Source organism: Thermobia domestica, chromosome 9, assembly GCF_964235325.1.
Source record: "Thermobia domestica chromosome 9, izTheDome1.hap1.1, whole genome shotgun sequence".
Lineage (NCBI taxonomy): Eukaryota > Metazoa > Arthropoda > Insecta > Zygentoma > Lepismatidae > Thermobia > Thermobia domestica.
The window spans coordinates 93,302,607-93,317,840 of NC_137462.1; the positions used below are offsets into that span (position 1 = coordinate 93,302,607).

General features: G+C 37.6%; 1 protein-coding gene across 3 annotated transcripts in view; it reads left to right on the forward strand.

Annotated features, from left to right (window-relative positions):
• LOC145694861 (protein phosphatase PTC7 homolog) overlaps positions 1 to 15,234 on the forward strand; it is a 167,120-nt gene that overhangs the window by 38,436 nt on the left and 113,450 nt on the right. For 2 of the 3 annotated variants that reach the window (XR_014133054.1, XR_014133055.1), the window contains exon 2: positions 3,077 to 3,123. The exons of the other annotated variant lie outside the window; for it this stretch is intronic. The gene's annotated coding sequence lies outside the window, so the exon portion shown is untranslated. The remainder of the gene's footprint in view (positions 1 to 3,076; positions 3,124 to 15,234) is intronic. 3 annotated transcript variants of the gene reach the window in all.

Here is a 15,234-nt window from a genome sequence, read left to right on the forward strand (position 1 = left end):
AGCAACTTAGAAATAGTGGTGATGGTAGCTCATGTGTTGACCACACGACACTTAACTAAAAGTCATTTGGCCGACCGTAGTCCTTCCTTAGGAAAGATTCGGTAAATTGTGTAGTGCGGTAGTTCGAACACAAATTGGGTGTTTTGCTATGCATTTATATTATTAAAAAAAATTAATATGTAGTAGCAGTTCAGTTTGTAATACTAAGAAATTAGCAGAATATGTAGAAGTTATGCTTGTGACCGACATTACTCGACAGAAGAACAAAGTGCTGTAATAAATATTTTGTGTACAGAAAAAATAGCGTACAGTGGTTTTATTCTAATTGATTACATCCAACTCTTCTGCTCTAAATTACAGAATCTCTGCTATTTACTTCATTGGTGCATTTTTTAAATATTATTATTATTTGCAGGTAGAAATACTTCATTCATGACAAAGTACAAAAATATATATAAAAAAAAAAATCGAATAGTTACATTTAAATATCATTCGAATGTGCGAGATCGGGTGGAGCATCCTTTTCCGTGCACGTGGAGAAAGGAGTCCTATCGCCAGGCGCCGCATCGTTTTGAATCGATACTAACTCCTACGGCGGCTCCGTTCCCTTCGTACTGTTTGACCTCTGGGCGTCTCTTTATGTATGCTTTTTTTTTTATGCTTTCGATGCGCTCGAAAGGGTGCCAAATTTAAAATTTACTGGTTGGGCATATAAACACGAATGCCGCGTTCAGATACAACTAATACATTTACATGCAATGTATTCGTGTATCAGTGGCTTAATGATAAAGCGCTCATGTTAAATTGGCCAACCTAACCTAACCTAAAGTGAACACAAACTACCGACATTTCTTAGAAAAAATAGCTGAACCCGTTCTGCTAAACATTGTCCTCACTTATTTTATCCGTCGTAAAACACTTGTAATGATTTTACTTGTAAACATAAAATACAGGTGTATTGCTTTATATTTAATTCTGTTGCCTGCAGAAATTTGTTCTTTACAAGTATGTCTTTTCATGCAAAGTATTGAATTTTGCCTGTAAGTCTTCTATAATGTGGTGCGCCAAAAGTACACCAGCACCCTTCTGATTTTTTATGCTTTTTTAAAGAGGTATGCAATTTAATAATATAACACCTGGTAATAATATCAGTAATACCATAGTTAGCATAGGAATTCATCAATTTTGTACTTTTATTAAAATAGAACAATTTCATAATATTGAAAAAGTCATTCGGTCAGACAGGAAAACTCTTCACGTATATTGCACAAAAGGTAGAATTTCCTATGAGATATGTCGTAACATTTTTCCGAAGATAAATCCTAAGGTATTTCCTAGGATTCATCTCGTAGTGTATAGCAGGCTTAACTTGCAGGAATGAGGTAGCACATGGATGTTATGTTCGCTTCGTGGAACTGTGAATCAGGTTTATTTTCATAGGCGTAAGGAATGAAATAAAGAATAAGGAATATTTTCACTTTATACAATAATAAAACAATAAGTAAACAGTAGGTATATTAATACTATATTAGAAGTACTACATCATCATTTATAACAGTTTGTGTTAAAATACACTTATTTTCTGCAAGTAAGCTACCTGTTTAATCGACAACTTTCTATTTGGTCTAGGAATTAATTCGTGCGGGTGGACAAGAGATGGCGCAACGAACGGAGCGTCCCACAGTTCCGTGTATCCACACATGTGTTGCAAACCCCTGTCATCGCGTATCGTTCGTAGTATAGGGCAGTGGATTAAAGCGTCAACAACACCAGTTTGTAGTTAAGTGAACATGGTGCAATTTGTGCCTGATAAAGTGTTTTTGCGGGGTGTCCTGCTGCATTACTTTAACATGCAGAAAAGTGCGACTGAAAGTCATCGTATTTTGGTGGAAGTGTATGGTGACCATGCTCTAGCTGAGCGAACGTGTCAGAAGTGGTTTGCACGGTTTAGAAGTGGTGATTTCGGCTTGGCAGACCAAGAGCGAGCTGGACAGCCAAAAAATTTCAAGACGAAGAATTGACAGCATTGCTCGAGCAGGATTCGTGTCAAACGCAGGAACAACTTGCAGCAGCATTAGGCGTTGATTAAACAACAGTCTCCAAGCGCTTGAAAGCCATGGGAATGATTCAAAAGATGTCACATTGGGTTCCACATGAATTGAAAGACAGAGACGTTGAAAGACGAAAAACCATTTGCGAATTGCTGCTTCAACGACAGAGCAGAAAGGGGTTTCTGCATCGAATTATTACGGGTGATGAGAAGTAGATCCATTACGAGAACCCTAAACGAAAAAAGGCCTGGGTGAAACCAGGTGAACCAGGTCCATCACAACCGAAACGAGATATTCACTGTGCAAAGGTTATGCTGTGCATATGGTGGGATATGAAAGGTGTGGTGTACTATGAGCTGCTGCAACCGGGTGAAACTATGAATGGAGAATGTTATCGACGACAATTAATGCGTTTGAAGCAAGCTCTGGCCAGAACACGACCAGAATGGGAGAACAGACATGATAAACTTATTGTTCAACATGATAACGCTCGCCCACATGTCGCAAAACCGGTCAAAACCTATTTAGAAAATGTCGGATGGGAAGTTTTACCCCACCCGCCGTATTCACCAGACGTTGCTCCTTCGGACTACTACTTGTTCGATTGCATGAACAACGATTTGATTGGACAGCGGTTTACTTCTTCAGAAGATATCGAAACATGGGTCTCTGACTGGATCGCTTCCAAGGATGAGGACTTCTTTCGCCACGGAATCCGTACATTGCCTGACAGATGGGCGAAAGTGGTGGCTAGCGATGGACAATATTTTTCTTAAGGTATTTATGTATTTTGTGTTTGTACTACAGCTTCAATGTGTGCGTACCAACCGCACGAATTAATTCCTAGACCAAATAGTAGAAGCAAAGGTGACCAACGTAGGTAGATTTCATTATTATGTAGAATGAAAATTGATTTTATTTTAAATCTTAGTATATTTTTCTTTTCTCTTTATCGTATTTGATTATTCTTTTATGAAAAGTTGTGATCTAGTAGCTAATATATTTTTTCTTTTCTTTTGTTACAGGTAAGGAGGCCATTTTATAACTCGTCAAGTAATTTGTAGTACAAACTGTGAGTAAAAGTAATTTATAGCTTTTATGTTGTTGTAGCAAGTTTATTGTCTGATTGGAACATAAAGAAGAATCAAGCATGGCCTCTGATATGAATATCGATTTTGTTCATAGCCACTGTTTGTGAAACTGGTAGTGACATAAATCTTGTGTGTGAGACATTAAGTACATGGATTGGGAAATTGTAAACCGCATTATCCCGAGTTTACATTATTTCAAGTGTATGGGGCTCATCATAGTAAGACACATACGTAGGTTTATTAATTTATATTGAGCCAAATTTGAATGTCCTACTTACCTAGGAAATTCTGTTTTCCCACCACCTGTTGTGTTCGATTGCTGATCACCTCTACCGACTATTGCCCGACACTTGCAGGAGGCTGCGATTCACTGCACCATGGGCATTGCATCCCACTCCTTTACAAGCTTTCCACAGGCCAGAGACGGCGCGGACTCGGCGATGGGACAAGTACCGCGTGAGAAATTCGAAAGCACAATAGTCCGTTGGGCTGGAATCTTGAACTTTTGACATGGATGTCAGAGAAGGGAATTGCCGCAATTCTAGTTTCTGTTTCGTACGGTGATAGAACTCCAGCGATGTTTTCGCCTTGTAGGTAGGTACCTTGTCTTGGTGCAGTTCAATCTAGTTCACGTCTTGACCGTATAATACTGGGATTTCATTATGTTAGATTTCAGTTAGGACGTAAGTCTGGTAGTACGCAGCATTAATTTTGACGTTTCACTCCACGTGTCAGAGACACAATTTCCTCCTTTACTTAAAACAGGCCACAATCGTGAACCCATTTGGAAAACTCTTTTGCACACTAGTGGCCCTTTGCATCACCAGGTCTGTATGTAATGACGCGAAATTTATCAGTCTGTGAGGTGAACCCACGCCTCATCAAATGTAACAGTAAACTTCCACCGATCACCCACGAGATACTCATATGTCCTCCTGTTCCTTTGTCACTCAGCCACATGATTCCGTTTTAGCGAGTGTACACTGCTCTTACGAATGATGCATAAATCCCTGTGAATGGAGCGGTTAAGTGTCACCTGGCTATTGCACACTATGTGTGTGGGATTTTCGGAGATCCCCATGTGGTCGATCAACGAGCACATTGCCTGGTAGCGAGTAGAGGGTCCGCGTCTTTATCCTGCAATAAATATGGTTGAAACTGAATGATAAAATCTAGGGATGCAAAGTAAAATTAAACACTTCGTTTAACTTCCAAGAATATATTGGCGAATAATTACAAAACATTATACAAAACTTGAAAAAGTTCTTTAGAAGAAAATGATGTTCAGCTACTTAGCTTTTAAGTTTCTGCATGGCTATCACTCCTCTTCCGCTTTACAGATCACTAAAGCGTCTTCATCTCTGACTGCAACATGTCACTTCGAAACAATACACTTCGTAACTAAATCCACAGAGAACAGAAATCTTCACTAAACTTGAATGTCACTTGGATCTTCCATTGGCGCCCAAGGACCGCTTCCCTTACTGCTACCTCTGCTTCCAGCCAGACTTGTAACCACGAAGAAGAAGAAGAGTCGTTCTTTGCGCTGTACTTACATAGATGGTGGGCAGCACGTGGATAGTGGTACTAGAAAACGTGTGGTACCAGCTCCTACCACAGCCATGCACCGAACCACACGCAATAGCGGCAAGGTCTTGTGCTTGGGAGGCCGGTTTCTAGCTGCTCCCGTCGGTGTGGTGGACCCAGGACTCTGTGCCACATGAATAAGATTCATAGTGGCACGACTTGCACGAAAGTTATGCACTTTATACATTTTTACGATATGCGATACCGTGAACTTAGCATCGGAAAGCGCCTCAATAAACTCCTCCCAGAATCTGTCATTTTCGGTGGCACCAAACTGTGCTCTATTGCGTAACTAACGAGATACTGTTTCTTGCCTCGTAGCAAGCTTACGGTGATGGTTTACGTATGTGCGGTAAAGTTGCACATTTACTTTGGCTCAACGTATATGAATCAACCTCTCTTGCCTTGCTTGTTCGTACCTGTTGAACTTTTCCACCTACTTACCTTCTATCAGTACACGTTTCTTCAGAGTAACTCGATGGCTTTAATGCACAATATTCTAAAGTGATAATGGCGTGTAGGCATTTTCGTCCCTTGTGGACATCACGTAATCAACTCCTATCGTTATTGACCCGCATATACATTCTGGTAGGAAGCATGATATATATATATATCGATGCTACTCAAATATTAGAAATAAATAAGTGAAATCATTAACAAACCAACCAGCCCACAAGATGTTATTGTCCCTAGTGTTAGGCTTTTGCATTAAAAAATAAAATACCCGTTTTTCTATTCTTCATAAACTTCAAACGCCATTAGAATTGAAAGTGCTAGTTTACAGTCGTTGCAAGCAGTTTATTGTATTTTCAGAATATAAAACAAGTCAGTTATTCAAGCTGTCAAGCATCCCTGAATGTTTTGAGACGTTGAAGACAGTTCTGCATGCTACACATAAAAGAACAGAATTTAGATGGGATATATAAAAGTTTTGCATTCAGGTATATGCTTTTTGTTATAGAGAGAAGGGCTGCGAAATATTGACTGTAACAATGATCCATTTTTACATTTATTAGTTGCAAATAAATGTAAAAATGGATCCGGATGGGTGCAAATTCTAAAGCTACCCCTACGCACAAACCGTTAGTGGCTCAATGTTTGGTTGACCGTTGAAATTGAACGTTCATCATTATGATTATTTTTAATTCAGTTATTGTCAGTTTCAATGAGAAATCAAAATAAATCAAGAAAAGTGTTTTGGCGGACTAGCGGAAAGAAAGAAACACGGACGAAGCTTTGTAAAATAATTAAAAACAACACATGGGAGTTTTTTTTTTTTTTTTTTTAACTAGTCTTTCTCTTAAGTAGACTGTTGGACTAGAGGAAATGCAATACAGTTCGTTTGGTATGAAGCTCACAGGTGGTACTTTCCGTTCATTTGTTGCTACCTGTTTACTATGCGGTGTGTCATTGAGGTGTTAATTTGGAAGAGCAATGGTAATCGAATTTGGTTTGCAACCGTTATAGACTCTAGAAAACACTGTTTTGAACGTTCTTGCTAATTAAAAATGATAATAAGTTTCTTGTCTTCCAAATATTTTTTCTGTTGATGCTTTCTTTAGTGTTCAATTGAAGTGGCTAGTCACTAGGATGTTTTCCCTAGTGTGACCAATACAACAACAACAATTGAAATTATAATGCTTATTGGAATAAAAGATGGTTTTGGTTCTCGCATATTTTTTAAAAAAATGGAAAAACCTTTATGTAAGCTGATGAGAGATCACGGCGTTGACAAGTATATGACTAACATACTTTTAATAAGCCCAACTTAGATTCAGCGTCAATTTCTTTGGTGTTCAATCTTGATCAACCTATAGTTTGCTAAAGCAAATAAGAGCTGCAATATGATGAGGGTGTTCGGTAAGTCTTGTTACAACGTTTGATGGTAGAAACAAAACAAACAAAAAAGTCAATGAACACAAACCTCAAACCGACGTCCTTTCTGAGTTACTAGCTTTGGAGATTTTGCGGCTTGAAACTTTGAAGCACCATAGCACAAAGGTGAATTTGTGAAAATAGCAGGTGGTGTAAAATTTGTCCCGAAGTCATAGGGGTAGTATCCAAAAATAGCTAAGTCAAGACTCAGAAACAATTGCACAAGGGGTTCTCCAAAGGCAGTGAGGGATACCTGGTCAAAATCACAATGAAATAAAAGACAATACGTAATATTAAACTGTAATTCATCAGTGCTATGTCGATATTTCAAACAGAATCAAAAATATTGAGAATGGCTGTGAGTGGTTGCATAAGTTCCAAGCGTTCCAGACACGTTAATTATTCGAGGTTTAATTCGTTATAATTTAATGCGACCTTTTACTCCCTCTGTGTATTAGAACTCACTACATGATTATCAGCATGATCATCATTATGAGTGTTCTGTCATTTGTGGTAGGTCATGTTCCCTGAGCTAAGAAGCTTCCATTTGTTCCGATTTCCAATATGAGGCGCGGTGATAGGAAAAATAGTGATGTCAGACTGTTTTCCCTTTTCTAATTTAAGTTTCACCAGTAAGCTTTGTACTGTTGTGGCTAAGAACATCATCACTTGTGAAGTGTGATTAATGTATCTTGTCCAACTGGACGTTTTCCCATTGTTTGTTCATTTCTGTCACATGGGTTGAAACAACTTTATTTTCTACTCATTAGGTCGGTTTTATCCACGCGGTTGCTGTAGCTGTTGCTGTTCTCATATAGTCTTGCTGCTGAATGGGACACCCAACTTTAGTCGAACCAATCAACTAAAATTGGAGTGTGTTCTTGTGCAAGAACTACTTCAGAGAGTCACCCTGTTATTTTATAAATTTTATTGTGTATATGCAAATTATAGCGATGAAAAGGGGAGAAAATTAGGTACGTTAAAAAAAGAGTATGGGCGTGTTAGTAAAGCCGAGTATAAGCGAACAGTACTGATGATAAAAACAGACGAACAGAAGCGATTAGGACATTATTTATATAAAAATAAAGAAACGTATTTAAATTTATGGATAATATTAAGAGCGTAATTCTTAACGTAATAACTAAGATCTTAGCAGAGGGACTTAAGTGGGTGTAAGCTTTTCAGTTTGCATTAAGTTGCGGTATTACGAATGAAGATGATATAAACTAGGATCATAGGGCTTTGAAAGACATTTTACTTAGAGGCTATTTTGAACAGTTACATAGCAAGATGATAATTAGTGGCCATTTCCTTGTTTCCCTCTCAGTATCAAAGGAGGTAAGTTAGACACCATGTTAAGCCATAAGTTCAAGATAAACTTGAGTTAACACTTAATACGAGTTGCGGTAGTATAACGTTGTTTTGTACTTACAGGAAATTGTTATTTTTAAAATGCATTATTCTCGTTCGTCAGGGCAATAGGCGATTCCACAGCTTCCATGGACGCTACGCGTTACACCCCTGGTTAATAGTTTCTTATATTTACTTAATAAAGATTATATTAACTATTTATGCTGACTCGTAATTTTGTATTGATAGTTGTAGTTTTTTTTATTATTATTATTTGTATCCGTTACATCCTCGTGGAGTCAACGCGTATTTTTCTTCCACTTTTGCAGAACAGTTGATGGCTATACTGATGTATTTCCACCATATTGGTGGGAAGCTGTAAATCAATTAAACGTGCTACTCTGTCAAAACACTTGGAGAGATAACACGGAAATGTTAGTGTGGGTTGCTTGCTACTAGGCGCAGATAAGTGGGTCACGAGAGGAAAATCGATCGGGTTTTCCTTCTTCCAATCTCATTAGCATCAATCGATCCAGGTATCTCGTTTTTTTTTTTTTTTCTATACAATATAGGAGATTAAATTTTCGATTTTTTTTTTTTTTTTTTTTAAGTAATGGTCAAGGGCGCTTTTGTCATTATATTTTCTTTGTACAGAAGATAAAATGACATTGTATGTTTTCGTCTGTCTGGGGAGGCCTCGTAACTTGACTTCTATAGAAATGTGAAAGTCAGTAGTGCATTTTGCATTTCTTATTTGCCGTAACTGTATCTAAGTATACGCCGTAGGTGCTAAATATCCTTAATAATTGAGTTCTTGTATGTCTGTTCGGTTATACATTGAAACTTACGTAACTGTGGTAGATAATGTTTCGTAGCCTGAGGGACATTTCCGATTGTTTTGTCATGCTGTTTTATGTAAGGACACTTTTTTTGTGTATTTAATCAACCAAAGTAATGGATAGTAGGAATAGTATAGGCTGTATTTCGTTAAATGATTTCATGGTGAGACTATAGTAGCGACTTTTTTTGTTTGATTTTCAGAGTGATTTTTGTTTTTGAATACGTTAGGAAACTCGTGTCTTATAATTTTCTTAAAAAAAAAAAAAAGACTTCATCAGTGTCATTAGAAATGTTCTATATAAACGAAAAGTAAGGGGAAGATTTGATGTATACATTTCTCCATTAACCTCTTCGTCTTGAAATAACGTTTAACTATTATCGTTTACAGATGCATAATTCTTCCTCCATCAGTTTTAAATGTTCCTATCTCCTCTCCTTAGAATATTATGTTTTTGTGTGTATGTGTGTGTGTTATCTAGACTCCTGTTGCGTGTCTCTCCTTACTGATTATCTTAAATATGGCTATGTTCACACACAAACTTCTATCGCCGTTTGACTCATTAGTGGAGGAAGTTGAGACTAGTCAGTCCTTCAAGCCAGTAAGTAACAACACTGTTACAATCCTACAGTGCATCTTTAGGGGCAGATGGTTAATGCACTTATTTGAGATGCACGTGGTCCCAGGTTTGATCTCTGGTGTAATACTAAGTTTTGGACTGAATAATGGTTCGGATCTCACTTTACACAGAACTCTTTCATGCGGCCCGGGTTCGATTCCCAGCGGGAGCTTGTGTAGTTCGGATCCCACTTTAAACTGTAGGTCCAAGTCTCATATAACCTTGCTGATAAGAGATACTAAACTCAAATCCAAATTCCACGTTACGAAGTAGGTTCTGTCTCATATAGCCTCGGTGCTGAAAGGAGCGTTAGAAAATGCAACCAACCAATAAATTAATTATAACCTCAGAGTTGCAATCTCGTACATGACGGCCCAAAAGATTTACTGTTGAAAGTGATATGCCTGTTTCGTGTATCATCATAAGTGGCATAGTATAATGTAATTGGGCCTGTTGCATAATCTTCACCTCATATAATAATTATATCTATCTATATGTAGTACATTGTGTGCATGAGAATGGATAATAACATTTTTATTAGGTAAAACTGGTTGGTTTTTGTGTAAACTGTGAGAATCTTACTGTTTTTATGGATGTTCATTTACCCATTTAATGTGAGTACGTGTTCAGCCTAATGTGAAAGAAAAAACTTCCCTCATTTATCCTCATAAAGCAGACTTTTACTATCTGAGATTTAACAAAAATGATGTTTCCGTTGTGGAAAGTAGCCAAGAAGCCCTGTCGTGTTGCACCATCTATGCGGAAATAATTTAATAAGAAAAGAAGTCTCGTTGTACTGTGAAAGAGACATAAATATCGAAGAAGCGTCATTTGTGCATGACTTTACATTGGCATGCGTCTATTTTGGATTTTTACTTATTCTGTAAGCCGACAGTATAATTATTGAGTATTTCCGATTTTGCAGTAATATGAGACCGTATTTTAAGTGTAAATTTAATCGTATATTCCTTTTCATACAACTGCATCGCATGCATCCCATTAAGTAGGTTAAATGAACCTTGACTTTCACAAGGAATCGAAACCAAAGCCTAACGTAGCAAAGGTGAATGCATAACCACGCTGCTACTTGAGAGTTTCCAGAATAGAGAAGAGTTCTCTGTCATTCTAAGATGGTGTGGTTCGTTGATCTTTTCATAAACCGATCTAAGTGGACTTTCACCGTGAAAATTTAAGGGAGTGTAAAAGAGCACCAGTGGTCAATAAGTAGTTGCATAGTCCTTTCTCCCCTATCTTCTATCTCTCAGAGAGATAGAAATGAAATAAATTAAATCTTTCAGTTTTACGTTCCACAGTTTATGCCTGCTAGGCTAAAGGAGACAGTGATGATGAGAAATGAATGAAATGGTGGGAAAAGTGGGAGGAAACGGGAAAACCACAAGAAAACTCACGAACATGGTGTTTGTCCACACGAAGCCCACTTGGCGCGAGTGTGATCGAACCAGGGACCCCAGCACCAGAGGTGAATGCTCTACCATTGAGCCACGGTGCTCTTTCTCAGAGAGGGGGTTGTATCAAGATAGTAGAAAGGCTTATGTACTCTAATCTAGTACAGATTCGTGTGTACAGTCAGCGACAAAAGTTCTTTCCGTTTGGTAAAATTTATTTTAGTAATAACTTGAACGTACAACTGTACTGTGGTATAGCAGGAACGTGCAAAGAATTACATTCCTCTTAATTTATTGAAAACTGTATTAAAAATATCCTTCCATTCTGAAGTTATTTACGAAACTAATTTCATCAAACGGAAAGAACTTTTGTCGCTAACTGTACAATGGGCAGACGTTGAGGTTATAAAATGGGAGACTTCGATTTTCAAACAGGACAGATTGTAGAGGAGCGGTTTGTTGGCGCAAATGTATCCCAAGACTGCAAGTGTGTTAGGTGTATCGAGAGAATACCCAAAATGATTATCAGTGCAGCAACTTGGGAGAGGGAGAAACCCCCATTTAAGCCGTTGGAGGGGAGCCCACTTCAAGATAAAACTTTTTTAATCCATATTACACGATATGAAAATGATTGTATTAATGAAGCATGGAATACTTTTACTCATTTAAAGAAAATGTCCTTAAAAATAATATATATTTCTTAAAACTTCCAGCCTCTGGTGCTTGGGGTTCCGGGTTCGATCCCAGCCCCCGCCAAGTGAACTTTGTGGTGGACAAACACAGTGTGCGTGGGTTTTCTCGGGGTTCTCCCGTTTCCTCCCACTTTCTTCATTCCACCATTTCATTCATTACTCATCATCACCGTCTCCTTTAGCCTAACCGGCATAAACGTGGGACGTAAAACTTAAACATTTCATTTCATTTTTAAAACTTCCAAGTTCTATCAAGTACTATTGTCCCTATTTAACTTGAGAAGCATGGGTTAGATCCACCGTACAATTTACAAAAGAATTGTAAATAATTTAAAGTGCTGCTCCTGCCCCGTTATCTGAACAAAAATATTTCTCTAAGGTGAATTGTAAATGTAATCTGGATCTTGCTTCAGTAAAAGGCCAACTGGCCTTAGAAGTAACAAAAATGTTAATTAAGGTTTTCATTTCTAGGGCTCCCAGACATTTTTGTAGCGAGGGCAGATATTAATGCCTACTCCCTCAGGAAAAGTTCGAAGTTACGGAACTGGTGATAATAACATACAGAACTTGCTGCAAGTGAACAGAAACGAAGTTTAGGTTAGATAAATTGCCGTACGTTATGTAAGCAAATGCAATGACTTGTTTATAATCATTGTTCTACGAGAGCTACAAAACTCTCAACATCCGCGGTTAAATTACGGTTTCGAAACCTCATCTCTCCACCGCCAACGAGGTAACATGAAGAAAGATGATGTTGAGAACGAGTCATATTTCGCCTTCTTTCCAACAACAGGCGGAATTTGTATATGGCAAATTCCCAAGAGATGTTTCGGATTCTAGATGCTACCGCTAAACGTGGTTATAGCTCTTTTGCTGGTGTGCTATAGCAGTACAGTTGTTTTCTGTTGATTCAGTTTTAATGTCAAAAGGCTAATTTCTGCCAGTAATTATGTTAACACTTAATTACTGGGTGATTAGGTCCATCCAACAGTTATTATTTCCTAACAAGGACGCAAGATGAAATTGTGCCACTGCAGGCTATAGAAGCTCTACAGGTGTGGTTTAAGAACATCAGGTAGAACTTTATCCCTTCCCTGGCCCGCTCAATGCCCCGACTTGAACGTAAAGAACATCAAGACTACATAGAGTATAAAAATAACCACGTGTAAATCAAATGCATACATCAGCTCAACATGTGGGTGACCTTCCGTGACCAAGTGGCTGACGTGGGTCACGCATAGTCCTGGTTTTGATTCTTAGTGGGGTATTTAACTCAATTACAATACAAACCCGAGTGGTACGAATCCCACTTTACCATTCTTATATAGCCTCTGTGCTGTGTTAAACTCCAAATGATCAGTTAGTTAATATGTCCTTAATAATGTTTTTACTTTTATAACCATCGTTCCGAAGCTCTTAAAATATGGTTCATTCTAAACAAACAATATGTGTAAAACCTGTATGTGAATATTTGTATTTTAATACTACATAAAACTAACACAGATAAAGGGTACTATTAAGCTGAAAGATAAACCTGAAAGTCGCCTTTCATATAAGTTATCCGAAATAACAATAAAACTTTAAAATGAGTCTTTTAAAAATAAACTAGCTTTTTGTACGCATTTTGTTGTCATATTTGTGATGAACAATAATCGAATCAGGAAACTATCCTAACGCATCACATCAAATGCTGGCTTCTGTAATGCTGTGCTTAATGAAAACGTTTCCTAAGAACTTAGATTGTTTAACTTGATAGGCTATATACCATCTCGAAGTGAATGTATTACGTTTACTGTAGACGGAATTGATTTTTAAAGTGTAATCAGGCTACTTATTACCAGGGTTTGAAAAAACCCGGGTATTTAAAAAACACAACCCACCTGGACCCATGTGGGTATTTTCGTTGTTTTTTTTCGAAATATTTCAATGTCTTTGAAGAAAAATGTTAAAATATGATATACGTTTCAAGAATGTCATTGTCATAACTTGCAACAATTTTCTATTCACTACTGTTTTGGAAAAATGGCCGCCATTTTGAAATTTTATGCCGCCAGAATATGTAGAGCTAATTTAGTATCTCGTGCTTCTACTCTGAAAATTTCAACTTGAAAGACTGAAAGTTGCGCTTTGTAACGTAGATATCAGCTATTTTGAAAGAAAAAAGGCGCTATTTTGTAATTTTACGTTGGTATGCCGGCAAAATCTATACAGGAAATTTAGTGTCTCCGGCTTGTATCCTGAAAAGACCGAAGATAGAACAGTGTGTGGTACGGGCAGACAAACGAACAAATATAGATCGAATCATCACAGGAGCCTCAGTGACATTCTACAAATATGAATACCAAATAGCTATATTAATTTAAAAGGAAAACATAATTCATCAAAATGTCTTATATGAAATAAATATTTTTCAACGTAAAATAAATGGTTTTATTGTTGAAGTTCACATTCGATGCTTTGTGCGTTCAATTGTGGAAATTTCCCGAACACTTCTTTCACGACGGGTTTTCTCTGAAAATGCAGCTTGCTTTACTGTACTTCGAAACTTCCATTAATACTGAAGTTTGAATTCAGCACTTGAAATAGTAAGCGTTACGTAGTCTTCGGAGGTCCGAGCATTTAGCTTCTTAATTTTGACAAGAATTTTTACGCTATTGCTGCTGTTGATTCTACAGAATGCTTATTTGAAGAGTAGCAACAAATGACTGAACTAAACTGTTGTTGTTGGAAAACCAAATTTTACTGAATACTTTTGTTACCATCAAAGTTAAGAAATAAAACTAATAGTGTAACTACTGTTAGTACCGGCTATGACCTTAAACCCTCAACGTATGAGGGATAACGTCCCTCGGCGTCGCCGAGTCAGAGAGCACATTATTCACGGAAAATATTTTCTAAAATATAAAATTGCATATTTTACTTCAAATAGGGTATAAGCATAATCCATATATTAATTTGTTCTATAATTATCTCAAGCTAAGGTGAGTTTTTTTTTTTTTTTCATTCATTTAGTGCATTCAGAACTTTATGAAGGTCTTATGTTGAATGTTATTGTCTACCTTAACATGAAAGCATCTAATTCGCCCAAAGAAAGTTCAAAATCTGATAAAAATAACTTTCAATGTGATGACCTTTGTTGTACCAATAATATACTAACAAAAAGATCAAAAACACAGGTGGGTTTTTCAGGTGGGTCCAACTCTGCTTATTATGAAATTATGTTCCCTTTTGAAGCAAACGTGTAAACATTCAAGCGATTTCTTACATGACTACATAGAAGTTCGTTTTCACATAACTTATTTATTTGAATAATTTTGCTTTCCTTTTCTTATCAGAGCCTTTGCACCGGTACCATTGTTTTTGTAAATATAATTCAGTTCAAAATGGGGGGGCAGCTTGGCTTATATGTTTGTATTGAGATTTTATTGAGTTTTAACGGGTATTTGTATCAACGAGGCTGAGGAGCAGTGTGCTGTTTAAAGTGGAATCGGAGCTAGTATTCCCCACGAGACAAGAACTCCTCCGTGGCTAAGCGGTTAGCGTACGCGCCTTTGGCGCGGGAGACCCGGGTTCGATTCCCGGCGGGAGCTCATGTGGTTCGGATTCCACGTTAATCAGTAGGTCCACGTCTCATATAGCCTCGCTGCTGAAACGGGACGTTAAACTCAAAATCAACTCAGCTCCCCACGAGACAAGACGAGAAAAGTAAGATTTTCTCGTATCAT